Here is a 15,810-nt window from a genome sequence, read left to right on the forward strand (position 1 = left end):
TTCATTTAGCAGAAGGTAAGGTAAAGGAATACAACTGAAGTTAATAAATGACACTCTAGCCATTTTGATCATTTGTCACTATAAATGATAGACATTTAAGCTAGTTCCATCTGGGGAAGTGAAACAGAATCATGTTCATATAATAAGCCACACGAACCAAATTCAGTGGAATACGTGCACCCAAAACTGGACCAGACTTGTACTTAATGCAGCCTGCAAATCCCCAAGAGTCCACGACAGAATACAAGAACAGTAACACTGGTTTATCTCAACTCATCTTAGCTCCCTCACAAACTTGCCAACAATGACCTTTCAAGAACTGCACCGTTTGTCCTCATCTGGGCAATCCCGTGGCTTAGAAAAACTGAATAAATTGCTTCTTCGAAAAATAAAACAACGCGGGGAGGGGGGAGTAGTAACAAAAAAAAAGGCACACTGGTTTTTACTGTACTGAAGCAATAAACTCTCCAACTAACTTCATTAATGAGTATCAGCAAAGAATGAACACCAAAATACCGCTCAATCCAACTTTCATCGTGAATTCTTGAATTCACAGTAGGATCATTAAATGTGACGGTATCACTCTGCTATAAAAACTATTTCCAAAACAAAACAAACCTATCTACCCCCTTTCTTGATTTAAAAAAAAAAAGAAAGAAAGAAGGAAAATTTGAGGGTTTTTGCTTTTTTCAACTTCACATACCGGTTTGCCTTTGCAAAAAAAAAAAAAAAAAAAAAAAATTGTTTAGTCTCAAAGTATAGCTGCAAGGTGGACCGGCTGCACGGGTCCCAGAGGGCCGCTCGCCTCCGACGGTCGCAGTTTCAGCCGGGCCGCGCCCGCGAGAAACAGCGGAGAGGCCCCAGCAGGCGGGCGCCGCCGGACAGGTTTACCGTCCGCGTCGGCCCCGGGGAGCCGCTCCCTCGCGCCCGCAGCACTTGTTCGCGGCGCGGACTCCACACCGCGGCCGCCCGCCCCAGGGGAGGACTGAGTCCGCCCCAGCGGCGCCAACCCGGGGACCCGGGGCAAGGGTTCGGGGCCATCCGCGGCCGGGCGCGCCCCCCATCCGGAAAGCGGCGACGGCCCCCAAGTTGGGCTGCGGAGTGGGAGGCGCGCCGAGCCCCAAGCAGACAATGCGGGAGAAGGGTGATGCGCAGGGAGGAGGGGTCCGCAAAGCTGGGGTCCCCGCGCCGCCCGGCTACCCATCCGTTCCGCCCGCCCCTGAAGCCCCGCGCAGCCCCCGACCCTCCTCTGGGGCCCGCCCCACCGAGCGGCCGCAGGGGACGGGCCGCGCTCCGCACCCCGACCCCTCCTCAAATCACAAAACTTCCCCCAACTCCGCCAACTAAGTTGCGCTCTCACCGTGCGGCTCCCGGGGCTCCCCCGCGGGCCCAGCCGAGACAGCTCCTCACCTTCGCCGCGGAGAAAGACAATAGGCTGCCTCTCCCCCGGCGGCGGCAGCAGCGGCTGCGGCTAAAGCGGCGGCAACCGAGGCGAGCGATGGGCACGGCGGTCTCGGCCGAGCCGAGGGGCTTCACCGCTGCTGCTCCGGCTCCGCGACAGCTCTGCACCTAGCCCCAGCCACCCCGCGCACCGGCTACAAGCTGCCCGGGGGTGGCCGGGGCACGCAAGAGGGCAGTAACGTCTGCGAGTCCTCCCGTGAGTACACGCGGAGCAAGGGCTGCGAGCTGGGATTGCACGGCAGAGCTGCCCATCCCGCTCCACGAGACCAATAGTAAGGCACCTGGGCGGGGCGCTCAGGTTGCTCAGGGAGGCTGAGGTTGACCGCCGGGGCTGCTCTGTGGCAAAGTGATCACAGCAGGGTGGCTGGCAGAGACTGCTCTGGGAAATGCCCACTCACGGTCTCCTCTCCGCCCTGTTTCTAGAAACTGCCCTTTCTCTGTGTGCTCGTGGTTACCTGAGCTGTAGCATTTAACCACACATCGTGAAATGATTTACTCCTCTATTTCCCCCACTTCAACTCAGGAAGTGGGGTTGAGTCTTCTGCGTCCACAGCCTAGGACAGTCTAAGGTATTAGGTATTAAATATAGGTATTAAACAAGTGTTGGATGGATGCACGGCGCTATGGCGGAATCACAATTGTGACAGTGCATTCCGTGAACTTTTGGCTACTCGATCACCACAGTCGTTCCGTGTTCAAGCTGCAAAAGACCTCAGAAATCATCGGATTGCTTTGAGAAACAAAATGTGGTCCGTGTACCAACGGCGGCCGACGAGAATATATTAGTTGGTACACGGAGAAACTTCTTTTTTCAAATAGTTAAGTGTTTTAGTGCTCATTAGGAGGGAAATGCCTATCACATCAAATCATTGTTTCATTAATGTTACTTCTTAGGTCAAATAAAAAGTGGCAAAAAACAAGTGTTTTTCAAGAAAAGTGTTAAGTAAAACTTGAGACACTTTATATGCAGTTCAAGAATGTAAAATACTAGTTGACAGTGATTGAAGTAAGAACAGTTGGTTAGGTAGGAGGAGAAGATTATTGGCTGGGAAGGAGGAGGAGGGAACCCTCTGTGGTGCTGATTCTGTATTTTGACCTGGGTGATGGATAACAAAAGTATGTACATCAATAAAAAATACATCCAGTGCACTTTAGATTAGTGCACTTTACACATTTTATACATGTATTTTTAATGTCAATTTTTTAAAAATCTGGTATGGGATATACCCCCACAACCCCCCCCCCAAAAATGCAAAGATGCAAATGACTGCCATTTGGGAAACACTGATCCAGGCAGGCTCACTAGCAGTGACCAAACACCTGAGAAAGGGTATTGTGAATACCTGATGTATGTGCCAGGAACTTCCATAGTTGAATAGCTCCAAATCTCAGAAATGCTCCTAACCTAGTGTTGAGCTCTGGTGCATAGATATATTTTCTTTTCTTTTTTCTTTCTTTCTTTCTTTTTTTTTTTTTTTTTTTTTTTTGAGGCAGAGTTTCACTCTTGTTGCCCAGGCTGGAGTGCAATGGCATGATATCAGCTCACTGCAACCTCCGCCTCCCAGGTTCAAGCGATTCTCCTGCCTCAGCTGCCCGAGTAGCTGGAATTACAGGCACATGCCACCAATTGCAGCTAATTTTTTGTATTTTTAGTAGAGACGGGGTTTCACCATTTTGGCCAGGCTGGTCTTGAACTCCTGACTTCCGGTGATCCACCCACCTCGGCCTCCCAAAGTGCTGGGATTACAGGCTTACAGGTGTGAGCCTCAGCACCCAACCCAGAATGGCTTAAAAAAAAAAAAAAAAAAAAAAGGCCAAGCATGCCCAGTTCTTCATGTGAAATTATTTCTGTATCACTTCATCATGCTGCTCACCCTCTTCCACTGTTCTCTAATCTGTCCTTGTTGATATTTAAAAGCTGGCACAAGGCCGGGTGCAGTGGCTCACATCTGTAATCCCAGCACTTTGGGAGGCCGAGGAGGGTAGATCACTAGAGCCCAGGAGTTCGAGACCAGCCTGGGCTACAGGTGAAACCCCATCTGTACTAAAAGATACAAAAATTAGCCAAACGTGGTAGCCCAAATCCCAGCTACTCGGGAGACCGATGTAGAAGGATCGCTTGAGCCCGGGAGGAGAGGTTGCATGAGCCAAATCAGCAGGGCAGCTGCAGAGTGGGGTGCAAGGTCCTCAACCCAGAGGCTCCCTAGGCCCCACTTGCCCCAGCTCATGAGAGCCTGGTTCTGAGCTCTGCCAGGACTGGGGCTCAGCACTGCCCATGAAAACAGGCGTGGCAGGGAAGAAAATCATAACCAAATATTTGTAGTCACCTCTCTCCTCCCTTCTGGAAAGGGAGGTTCCCAGGTTTGTGGGCTCTTTGCCTCCTGGACATTATTGTGTAGTGAAGGGAGAAAGGTTGAGATGCAGAGTTGGAGAAACTAAGAGAGGCCGAACTGGTCCATTTGAGGAAAGATGACTGATCCCAGAAGGGGAGGAGGGGACACCCTGGGGAAGCGGGGGGCTTCCCAGGTGGTCCAAGAAGGGGAGGGCGGGATATAGAAAGTCAGAGCATGGTTTTGAGTTTTGGAGACAACAAGAGAAAAGAGGGAGGGATTTGGACAACTATGGAGAGGACTGGGCTGTGGAGAGAAATGTTTAGAGATTTGGAAGATGGTGTGTCATGCGATGTATTGTGAAAACCCCTTCTTCATATCCCTAAAAGACCGCCGCTGATGGTGATGCATGGTACAATTGATGATTGTATCATGATATAATTCAGTGCTTTTGCAGAGGGATTGGTGCCTTTTTAAAATAATAATGATGCTTTGGCTTGGCTCCATCTGAATTAGTAGAGACAGACATCTTGAGCAGGTTTTATCAGAGTTCCATTAGCTAAATATTGGGTTTCCTAGTTTGTGGCTTGCTTTAAACCACTTTGTAGGCCCTTCTGCACTGAAAGCCACTACAGAAATCACCTCTTTGGTCTGCAGCTCCACGTCCCCAAGCTCTGGCCTTTCCTGAAGGAGTGGCCTCATTCAGAAGATAATACAGCATCCCTCATCCGAAAATCCAAAATCTGAAATGCTTCAAAATCCAAAACTGTTTGAGTGCCGACATGATGTTCGAAGGCCAGATTCAAAGGAAATGCTCATTGGAGCCTTTTGGATTTCAGATTTTCGAATTCCAAAATCTGAAAAAAATCCAAAATCTGAAATACTTCTGTAATTTAACCTGTAATAGACATTGGGTCCTGACCTTCCAGCTGAGGCAGCAAGCAGTCAACAGAGGCTCACCATGCATCCCTCCTGCTCCTCACCCTCCCACGGGCTTGTGCCTCACCCCCCAGCCTCCCTTGCACCTGCTGGGAAGGGGACACGATGCTCCTGCCCTGCCTTCTTGGATCTCAGGCTACTGTGATAATTGCAGGATTCCAGCCAGGGAAAATGCTACAGGTAGAAGTACTTGGTACTCTCCACAGAGAAGTTTCCAGCAATGGCACAGCAGCCCCGGGAAGTGTGCTGCCACACCCAGCTAATTTTAAAAACTTTCTGTAGAGGTGTGAATTCACTATGCTGCCAAGGCTGCTCTTGAATTCCTGGCTTCAAGTAATCCTCCCGCCTTTGCTTGCCAAAGTGCTGGGATTACGGCATGAACTAGAGCTCCCAGCCGAGAGTTTAGTTTTGTTTGCTAGTGGTGTTCTTGGTATCTTTTCATATTTGAGGCTTTGGTGCTAGTGCTGAAGTATTACACTCACCATCCGAGGTTTGCAGGACTTTTGTTTCAGTATTGAACAGATGGAACTGTTTAGTTCTTCATCTTTGCAGGTATACCAAATGTGCCTACCAGGAGTCTGCTTTATAGCCATTGAAAAGCAAGAAGTAATATAGTAAAATTTTGCCTGGCTAGAGGCTTTGGAAGACAAGTATTTTGGCTTAATTCTATTAACTTGGAAGGATGAAGGTGAAAAAAAATTCAAAACTTTAATTTCCTGTTTATTGCCATTTGAAAATATAGCCAATGATTCCACTTTTCTTCTCCAGTAAGTTTGGACATTCTGATCTACTTGGTGTTTTATTATAGAACTCCTAGTGTGCCTGAGTCTTACATTGTGAAGATCCTTCTCTAAAACTTCACATGTAAGAGAATATAAATGATATTGGATAAGATCAGGCTGGATGAGAACTGATACCTGTAAATGTGCGATTTAGACGAAATCTCTGATTGTTTTCTTATTTAACTCATAAAAATAAAACACATTGGCTGGAAGGTGGGAGCAGGAAGGAGATTTATGTCTTTTAATTGCATGTCATTGTTTCATATAGAGACAGAACATATAGTATCCCTGGTTTTGGACCTACAGAAGGAAACACATTTTTCTACCTGCTGTATGCCAGAGGTTCTTGAACACCTGGAGGGATTACTGCAGCACAGATTGCTGAGCCCTACTCCAGAGTTTCTGATTCATCAGGTCCAGGGTGGGGCCTGAGAATGTGTATTTATAAGAAGTTCCCAGGTGCTGCTGGAGCTGCTAGTCCAGAGACTACATTTTTGAGAACTGCTCTCATATACTAACTGTAAATTGCAGAGCTCTAGAAAAAAAGCTTAGTTTGGTGTGGGATAAGAAGCACACAGGTTATGGAGAAAATCATGAAAGATTCAACCCTTGATCCCAGCCTAGTGTGGATTTCAGGTAACAAGTAATACACAGTGACATAACAAATTCTTGGTTTTCATGACTGCAAGTGATAGCCAAGTATCAAGTGAGAAATTCAGTTTCATTTGCAAGGCTTAGAGAGGCCAGGTGATTCTAGAAAAATGGGCCTTGTATTTCTCTTAAACCAGTAAAGAGCTTTAAGTGGTTATTAAATTGAAAGCTTTGTGTTCTTACTTATTTTGTATTTTATTTTATTTCTTTTGAGATGGAGTCTTGCTCTGTCGCCCAGGCTGGAGTGCAGTGGCGTGAGCTTGGCTCACTGCAACCTCCATCTCCTGGGCTCCAGTGATTCTCCTGCCTCAGCCTCCCAAATAGCTGGGATTACAGGCACCCGCAACCACGCCTGGCTAGTTTTTCTATTTTTAGTAGAGACAGGGTTTCTTCATGTTGGCCAGGCTGGTCTCGAACTCCTGACCTCAGGCAATCCACCCACCTTGGCCTCCCAAAGTGATGGCATTACAGGCGTGAGCCACCGCACCCGGCCCAAAAGCTTTGTGTTTTTAAAGATATTAGACATGTTTCTTGTTTTTAAAAGAAATCTTAACAATAATGTAGGAGAATAAGACAAACATTTTTCCAAAAAAGAGAAATTGTTGTGATTATTTTGTCTTATTGGAATGTTGGATACTATAGTCGGCTTCCTTAATCATCAAGCATGCTATGGATTTTCCATTTTTATAGGATCTATATCTCAGTTAAGGTAATACTGGTAATTCTTGTACTCCATTTGAAGATGAAAAATATAGGCCAAAATCACAGACTTTGCACAGAAGCTGCATAATGAAGACAGCTCTGGAGGAACACATAGATACACACACACAGACACACATATATATAAAGTATATACACATATATTTTTTAAAGTTTATTTTTTACAGTTTTAAAAGTTTTAAAGCAAAACCCAGCCCTTCCCCTCTCCCAGAGTGGGCGGCCCCTCCCCTTTCTCTGAGTGGGCGGGGACAGCGGTTGCCTGGGCAGCTTTCCTTATGATGCCACAGGTCCCTCTGGACATGCTGCTGCCTGGCCACGCCTCCTTTCCCTTTCATCTTTCTCACTGACCAATGGGCTTGGAGCATTAAGGCCACGCCCCTATTCTGCGTTCCATTGGTGCCCTGGTTACGCCACCTGTGGCTCAGTTGCACAGCTGCCTGGTAGGTGACTGGAGGCATTGAGCAGCGCTCACTGGTATTTCGCTGTTGTGGCCCCAACCCCGCCTCCCTCCCCACCCCGCGATGTCAGAAAAAACACAACAGGGGAAATTGGCCGCAGCCAAGAAAAAGGTAAAACACACCAGGTCATGGCCCCCAACCCAGCCACAGATCCCCTCTGATGACAAGACCGGTGCCAGAGTCCATACCACTCCTGAGGCATACCAGATGGGGCCCCCCAACCCCAGCCCCTCTGGGCTCCCCCAACCAAAGCCTAGTCAGTCAGCCCCACGCCTTCAGCAAGCAGCCCAGTCCCTGCCCTTGCCAATCACCCCAGGGTGACTTTGGGCAGGTGACTCCTGGGGCTCCCTGCTCCATAATCAGCCCTCACCTCCTGCCACCCCAAGCCCAACCTCCCTGGGCTCTTTGGGCTTGCGTCTCCCAGGACCTGGGTCCCCCAGCCCCAGGCCCTGCCCTCACCAGTCATCCCTGGGTGGCTTTGGGCTGGTGACTCCCGGGGCTCCCTACTGCAGACTCTGCCCTCCCCTCCTGCTGCCCCAAGCTCGACCTCCCTAGGCTTCTTGGGCTGGTGTCTCTGGGGACCTGGGTCGAAACCGTGTGTTTCCCTCCCCCATCGTGGAGCAGCGACTCGGGCATCGCGCTGATGTGGTCCCCTCCCCTGGGAGGAGTGGAATGCAATGATGTCACAGTGCCCCTAGGAACTGTCATTACTGCTGCAAGACCGGCCTTTGATCGTACAACCCAGTCCCCTAAGTTTTCTCACCCCATTTCTGCTTCCTCTGGTTGCAGCACAAATTTCCAGCTGGAAGGGGAGTGGAGACTATGGGACCTAGGAGCAAGAGGTTTCAGGATGCCTTACTCCCTTCACATAGACATTGACAGTGGGAAAAGCCTACACTTCCCCTGTGAGCTCAAAATGTTCACAGTATCTCTGGGTGGCAATGGGAGAATGGGTTTGGTTTCGTTTTTTCCCAGGCTTCTACTTTCCAGAGAGACTTTCACATTTTTTTCTGAGTTCTCCACGGTTCTGGGACCAGACTGCCCTTCAGTGAGTGGCCTCTGAAGTGAGATTTGCTCATCTTCTGTGGAATAGATCTTGGGAAACTGAACTTGACAGCTTGAATCTTCCTCATATCGTCTCAACCTGGGGTACTTTGAGTGCCACAGGATAAATGTGGGACATCTTTCTGAAGCATCATTTTCCCTTGATTCTCTTGAGAAAATGCATTAATGTACTTAGGGATGACAGACACATAGGTTTCCAAGCGTATACCAGACTTCGCTCTGAAATGAGGCTTGGGTTGTCCTCTTTCTGATAAATTCCCGGATTTAATACAAAAGCTGCCTTCTGCCATGAGGACACATTGATATGAAAGTGTGAGAGGTACTGGTGCGCTTCTTCATGCTAGCAGACCTGTGAGGATGTGTGACTCTAAACCACACGGCCTACAGCTCCTGCCTGCTTCATGTTTACTTTTCTACCTCTGCCCCTGGTTTTGGTCCCTGGCAGCTGCTGATTCATGGCAAAACCCCAGAGCTTGGAGTCAGAGGACTGAGTTTAAGTTCCAGTCCTTTAAGTTTAAGTTCCTTTTTTGATCTTTCTTTTTTTTTTTTTTTTTCTATCCATGATATCAATCCCTCTCAGTCACTAAGTGATTGTGACAACACCTTGTACAGTTGTTGGTGGCATTACATCAGATGGTATATAAGGGTATTTTGTCAAAACTGTAAAGGAGGATGTGGCTGTAGGGGCTGATCATTCTCATGAGTGTTACTGCTCTTCTTTCCCACAGTTAAAAGCATATTGGCAGAGGAAGAGCCCTGGCATTCCAGCAGGAGCTAACAGGAAAAAGAAAATCAATGGCAGTAGCCCTGACACAGCCACTTCTGGTGGTTACCACTCACCTGGGGATGTGAGTCTCGGCGGGCCAGGGTCCTGGGGACAGGGGGTCCAAGGGGCAGTAGAGGGTAATTGTTAAGATTGTAGATGGACTGTTGGGTACTGGTTAAGAATTCTGGATTTGAATCCTGCCTCTCCGTCTGCTAAGGATTGATTTGGGATTGATTAGCATATGATTTAGGGCAAGTTGCTTGAGGTCTTTGGGCCTCTCTTTTCACATCTGTATAATAGAGGTGGTATTTTTTGACTTCCATTTGTGAAGTTTAAATGAGATTCGTTACTGTTGCTTTTATGTGAATCCTTAGTACATGGCCTGCTGCAAACACCCAGGACACCGAGGAAATGGTCGTTGCTGTTTGATTTTCCTCATCCCCAGTCTCAAGGGGAAGCCAGGCCAATGAGAAGAGCCACTTGCCATCAGGCTGTCCCTTTAGGAGTCACTGAAAGGGCCCCAGGGTGGGATGGTGGGGAGATAAGAACCATGAGAGAAGTTGGCACAAACGAGTTATGGGAAAAAGGGTCCAAGATAGACAGAAAAGAAGCTTTTGCCAGTTGATGGGGGAAGAAAGGAAGTCAGAGTGCTTAGACAGTGAGGGGGGACAGAACATCTCCATGTGCACTCTCATCTCTTGCAGTCAGCAACAGGTATCTACGGGGAGGGTCGTGCATCCTCTGCTACCCTGGAGGATCTGGAGGTCAGAGGCCCTGGGCCGAGATGCAGTGACCCTGCAGGCCAGCCCTCCAACCTCCTCCCACAGCAGGGGCTTGTTGCCCCTCTGCCAGCTGAGGCAGCCCACACACCCCCACCAGCCCTAATGATTATTCTCTCTACCCCTCCCCACAATCTTCCTCCAACTCCTTCTCTCTGCATGCACCTCAGAGCCAGTACCAAGAACTAGCAGTGGCCCTGGATTCAAGCTCCGCAATAATCAGTCAACTCACTGAAAACATCAATTCACCGGTAAGAGTCCAGTGGGGTCCCCTGATTACAGCTGGTCAATCCTGGACTCCAGTTTCCTCTTGGGGCCCTGAAGAAAGGGGCTAGGGGCCCCTGATGCCAAGGGCAAATGGGGAGCTGGGCACCCAGGTCTCACCTGGAGGGACCCCAGAGCACAGAACATGCAGCATGGCTCTTCTGCACTGCCCTGTTTGCTGACTCTCTCTTCTCCAGACACCTCTGCTCCAGTCCTTGCCACACATGCCCTGGGGTTGTCACCTCTCCGGGAAGCACTAGCCTGACTGGTTGTCAGGGGTCCATATTTCTGCCCTGCCTCAGTCCCTAATTTGCTTTTTGAGTCTGGACAAGCCATCTCTCCTCTTTATGCTCGTGTTTCTGGAGGAGGTAGAGAGTATCAAAGGTCTCGGTTAGCTCTGAAAGTCAGAGATTTAAAGGCCCCTAGAATGGAAACCTCAGGGCCAAGGGCTCCTGTCTGTCCTTTGCTGTTTTATATCTCTGCTATGAAGAACTGTACCTGGCCTGTACATGCTCAGTAAATGTTTGTTGAATGAATGCACGTTTCCAAATCACAAACTGGCAGAAGGGGGGTGGGCCTTTCTCAAACTCTGTCTCTAGAGGTTCACCAGCCCCTCCCTCCAGGGCCCTTTTCCCCCTTTGCTTTGGGCAGGTTCGCACATCTAAGGAGGAGAAGAAGCATAAGACACATCGGGTACAGAAGCTTGGGAGGAGCTTGTTCAAATTCAAAAAGCAGACGGGTAAGATGGGGCTGGCATGACCTGGCAGCAGGACTGGCATTAGAGGGCTGTGGGGGTGACTTAGAATGCCCCAGGGAGGTGGGTGGATGGAAGGGCTTTGAGGCAGAGGGAAAGAGGTCTGTGCCAGGAGAGGACAAGTCTTGTCATCTCCATGAGCCTCAGTGTCCCCATCAGTAAAGAGGGAGGAGTGCCCATTGTCCGCCACCCACAGTGCTCTCTATCTGAAAGTGACTTGGAAGATTGGCTACCATCTGGGTGTGAGGAGGCATTAGCAGTGAGGCCAAGTTTGGGAAGCCTGAGAGGAGGAGCTGTGCACCGAAGGGAGGATTTTTTTTTTTGAGAATCCAGAGGCCCTTATTGTCTGCTTCCTTTGTCAGCTGAACCCCTGGCCCCAGAGCCCCCAGCAGGGCCATCTAAGGTGGAGCAGCTACAAGATGAGACCAACCACCTAAGGAAGGAGCTAGAGAGTGTGGGAAGACAGCTCCAGGCTGAGGTGGAAAACAATCAGATGTTGAGTCTCCTGAACAGGAGACAGGAGGAGAGGCTACGTGAACAGGAGGAGAGGCTACATGAACAGGAGGAGAGGCTACATGAACAGGAGGAGAGGCTACATGAACAGGAGGAGAGGCTGTGTGAACAGGAGGAGAGGCTACGTGAACAGGAGGAGAGGCTACATGAACAGGAGGAGAGGCTGTGTGAACAGGAGGAGAGGCTACGTGAACAGGAGGAGAGGCTACATGAACAGGAGGAGAGGCTACATGAACAGGAGGAGAGGCTACGTGAACAGGAGGAGAGGCTGTGTGAACAGGAGGAGAGGCTACATGAACAGGAGGAGAGGCTACATGAACAGGAGGAGAGGCTGTGTGAACAGGAGGAGAGGCTACGTGAACAGGAGGAGAGGCTACATGAACAGGAGGAGAGGCTGTGTGAACAGAAGCTGCCAGGGCAGGAGAGGCTGCTGGAAGAGGTGGAGAAGCTGTTAGAACAGGAGAGGCGGCAGGAGGAGCAGGAGAGGCTGCTGGAGAGGGAGAGGCTGCTGGACGAGGTGGAAAAGCTCCTGGAGCAGGAGAGGCTTCGGCAAGAGGATGAGAGGCTGTGGCAGCAGGAGACTCTGCAGGAGCTGGAGAGGCTGCGGGAGCTGGAGAGGATGCTGGAGCTGGGGTGGGAAGCCCTCTACGAGCAGCGGGCCGAGCCACGCAGCGGCTTCGAGGAGCTGGTGCGTTGCCCCACCTGGGGAGGCTGCCCTCTTCCCTAGCCCTCAAGGCCTTTGTTTCCCCACCTGTAAAATGGGGCATTGTAGCCTTCACATGAAATGGTACTTCTAAAGGCATCTGTGAGCCAGAGCCCTGCTCTGATGGCTGTGGGAGAGAGGGGATATTTTTCTAACCTGCCTCCACCCTTCCCGGTGCCATGGGAGGCAGACACTAAGTTCTGGGGTCTCCAGTTTTAGTGGGTGGCCACTGATTGCTTCTCTCTGTCCAGAACAACGAGAACAAGAGCACACTGCAGCCGGAGCAGCAAGTAAAGGAGCTGAAGAAGTCGGGTGAGCTGAAAGAGACTGTAACCTCCGACCCATCCAAGAAGATGTGGGAGGCGGGCACCAGCCTCTGGGGAGGGGAGGTGCCAGGCCACAGGCAGCTGCAGCCTGGGGACAGGTGACCCCAGCACCCTCCGGGGCAGTCCTATGACTGTTTCTTGCTTCCTGCCCTCTGACTTTTAGAGGTGGGTAGCCCTGGGGTCCTCCCAGGTCTGGACATCATCATCCCAGCTAGAGGCATGGAGCCCCCCAATCACAGAGGAAGAGACAGTGGTATAAGAGGCTCCTTATGTCGGGTGTGGTGGCTCACGCCTGCAATCCCAGCACTTTGGGAGTCTGAGGCAGGACAATCACTTGAGGTCAGGAGTTTGAGACCAACATGGCCAACATGGTGAAAGCTCATCTCTACTAAACTTAAAAATAATAATAATAATAATTAGCCGGGCCTGGTGGTGCATGCCTGTAATCCCAGCTACTCGGGAGGCTGAGACACGAGAATCACTTGAGCCCGGGAGGTGAAGGTTGCAGTGAGCTGAGATTGCACCACTGCACTCCAGCCTGGGACACAGAGTGACACTCTCTCAAAACAAAACAAAACAGAAAAACAAAAAAGACTCCTTAGATTCAAACTGGATTCCGGCCTCGGTTCCACTGGTCATAATTCAACTACTTTGCATCTCTAAGTCTCTGTTTCTTTAACTTCAAAAGGAAGTTAGCCTTTTCCTTGCAGAGGTGCTGAGGATTAAATGAGATAATACGTGGAAACATTAGGCATGTAGCACACTTAGCAGATGGTGGTTGGCTCCGCCTGCTTTTCCACCAGTCTGTGGCCTACAGTTTAAATGCTGGGAGAAAGGACGTGAGATTTGATGCTAGGGAAGGAGGCATGGGGTTCTAGGCAAGGGAGCCAGTCTCTTAGGCCTGGAGCAAGGGGCCAGGGGCCTGGGCAGGCCACAGAGCCCCACAGTGCCCTCGCTACCCTATTAATGGGCCAGGAATCTGGAAGCCAGCCACCACATGTCCTCATGCCCAGGGTCTTCCGGCAGGTGGAGCTGAAGAGCCAAGAGGCTCCGAGTCTGCAGCAGCAGCCAGACCAGTACCTGGAGCCCCAGTCCCACAGGAGCTTGGGTGTGCGGACAAGCAGGGTGGTGAGTAGAGCCCTCAGGCGGGGTGGGCAGGCAGGAGCAGGGGAGGCTTGCACTGTGCTCAGATTCCCACCCCCCTCCCTCTCTCTGAAGATCTTAGTGAGCTGAGCCTCACTGATAGCATGGAGGCTGCACCGGGAGAGGACAGGGAGGGTTCTCCCCCATGACAACCCCACTGCACAGCAGATCCAGCAGCTGCTTCCTCTAATGCAGGACTCCCCAGGAGCACCCAGGCTTGAGTGGAGAAGCTGTTGGTACAGGAGAGGCGGCAGGAGGAGCAGGAGAGGCTGCATGCCATTCTTTTCGGGCCGCCGAGAACAGAGAGCTAAACATCACCATCATCTAAGAGCGGGTCAAGAAATTAAAAAAAAAAAAAAAACGTTTAAGGGGTTAATATCCTACACAATTCATTTACTTCATTTGAATGTTAGAGCCATTTATGTTTATTTGTGTTTCTAATTTATAGTTTAAATTTATTTGTGTTTCTAATTTATAGTTTAAATTTATTTGTGTTTCCAATTTATAGTTTAAATTTATTTGTAAAAAGTTAAATGAGAGTGGGTCTTTCCCTCATGTTCACTCTGGCATCCTTTAGCATTTTTTAAATTTGATAATTATAGGACGCTAGCATGCATATCGAGTTTGCCCTTATGTGATGGGAGTTCAAACACACAAAGACCCACTATATGCACACAACTGTTCTTGCTGGTTTGGGATAGGCTGCCATGCTTTTTTAATGTTAGTACAGCCTGTATATTCATTACGGAATTCAAATAAAATTTCCTTATGTTCTGCTGTTATGTTTGATCGAATCCTAATCACAGTGAGCTCTTCATTAGCTCAATATGTGGTTTGCCCTCAAGTGCGCGGTCTATTACTTTGTAATATGCCACTGTGAGTACTGACATTTACAGTTGTTTAAAGGTGGAGCGCTGGAAACAGCCTTTCCCCCTTTTTCTGTGTATTGGGGATGGGAGTAATAACATTTTGGGGAGCTTTTTAAATCTCCCAGAAGAGGAAAGTGGCCTGCTCTGGCAGGTGTGTGCAGGATAGAATATGTTTCATTTGTTCTGGTGCCAAGAATGAGCACTGTACTACGGTAGTTCCCTTAGGATTTGCATGTGCTCTGGGCTCATGAAGATATTGCATCATGAGCTGTGGCAGTTGTACTCTTTTTTGATGACCTAAAAGGGGATTATTTCTGAGGAATGAAAGGCTCCCATCATGACTGTGGATGTGGACAACCTTTTCTAGCTGAGAGCATTTATATCTACAATACATTTTAAAGTCAGAGTTCGTGTTCCCTGTTTTAATCACATGACTACATGTCCCAGTACACAAAAGGGCACTGGTTGGCATTCTCCTTAATGTATTTAGTAAAGATCAGAAGAAATCCTTTAAGAGTTTAAATGTCCCTGGAACAGGCATACAGGCTCTAGTCAAGAATGAATTCGAGTGAAGGAAAGCTGCGTGACACCTGGCATTCCTCTATGTTCATGGAGCTTACTTGAAGCTAGAAGATGGATTTTACCATCTAGACCTCTCTGGCTAATACCTAGTCTTCAACCATCTGACATAGGAATTCTTTTTCTTGAATGGAAAAGACTTTAAAAATAATAACAAACATTATTATAAACTAATATATGTGAGAGTACTTAGTTGAAACAAAAAGGAATTTTAGTAGACAGTATTATACTACATTTGAAAATCAAGGAGCAGTTTATGCAACTTAAAATGTTTACAAACTGCAGCGCAATCTACTGTTTGTGAATGTCAAAGTGTCATGAGGAAAGTGTCTATACAATCACGGAGTTATATTTCCTCACAAAGTTCTTTACGAAGAGTGAAATATGTTTTTATACCTCTCAGTTTCAGTTAGAGGCATATTTTGTGTAATATTTATGTTAATGTGCATGATCAATGAATTATTTCAGTCATATGTTGCCTATATCATAACTGGATGATGCTTGGGGAAGAATCAACAGCTAAAACTTCATGAAGTTCTAATGTCTGTGTTCCAAAATACATCATATCATTAGGATGTAGGGAGAGATGTATCTGCGCTCCCTGGGGTGGGCATTTCTAGTTACTAGACCATCTCCACTTTTAGCATTGGGCATCCTCATGATACTTTTATAAATATGACATTAATAGGAGATCAATAATACGATTTT

At 48.7% G+C, this 15,810-nt stretch overlaps 3 pseudogenes across 1 annotated transcript; 2 read left to right on the plus strand and 1 right to left on the minus strand.

Moving 5' to 3' along the window:
- LOC129394028 (golgin subfamily A member 2-like) overlaps positions 1-3,846 on the minus strand; it is a 42,436-nt pseudogene extending 38,590 nt beyond the window's left edge.
- A 3,655-nt stretch (positions 3,847-7,501) lies between these two features.
- LOC134729102 (uncharacterized) lies at positions 7,502-8,039 on the plus strand (annotated as a pseudogene).
- On the plus strand, positions 7,544-14,088 carry LOC117975953 (putative golgin subfamily A member 6-like protein 19; annotated as a pseudogene). The gene is made up of 6 exons (XR_010109985.1): positions 7,544-9,254; positions 10,122-10,202; positions 10,867-12,170; positions 12,437-12,497; positions 13,538-13,639; positions 13,850-14,088. The product of XR_010109985.1 is annotated as a putative golgin subfamily A member 6-like protein 19 (transcript).
- The last annotated feature ends 1,722 nt before the right edge of the window (positions 14,089-15,810 follow it).

This window comes from Pan paniscus, chromosome 16, assembly GCF_029289425.2.
Source record: "Pan paniscus chromosome 16, NHGRI_mPanPan1-v2.0_pri, whole genome shotgun sequence".
Lineage (NCBI taxonomy): Eukaryota > Metazoa > Chordata > Mammalia > Primates > Hominidae > Pan > Pan paniscus.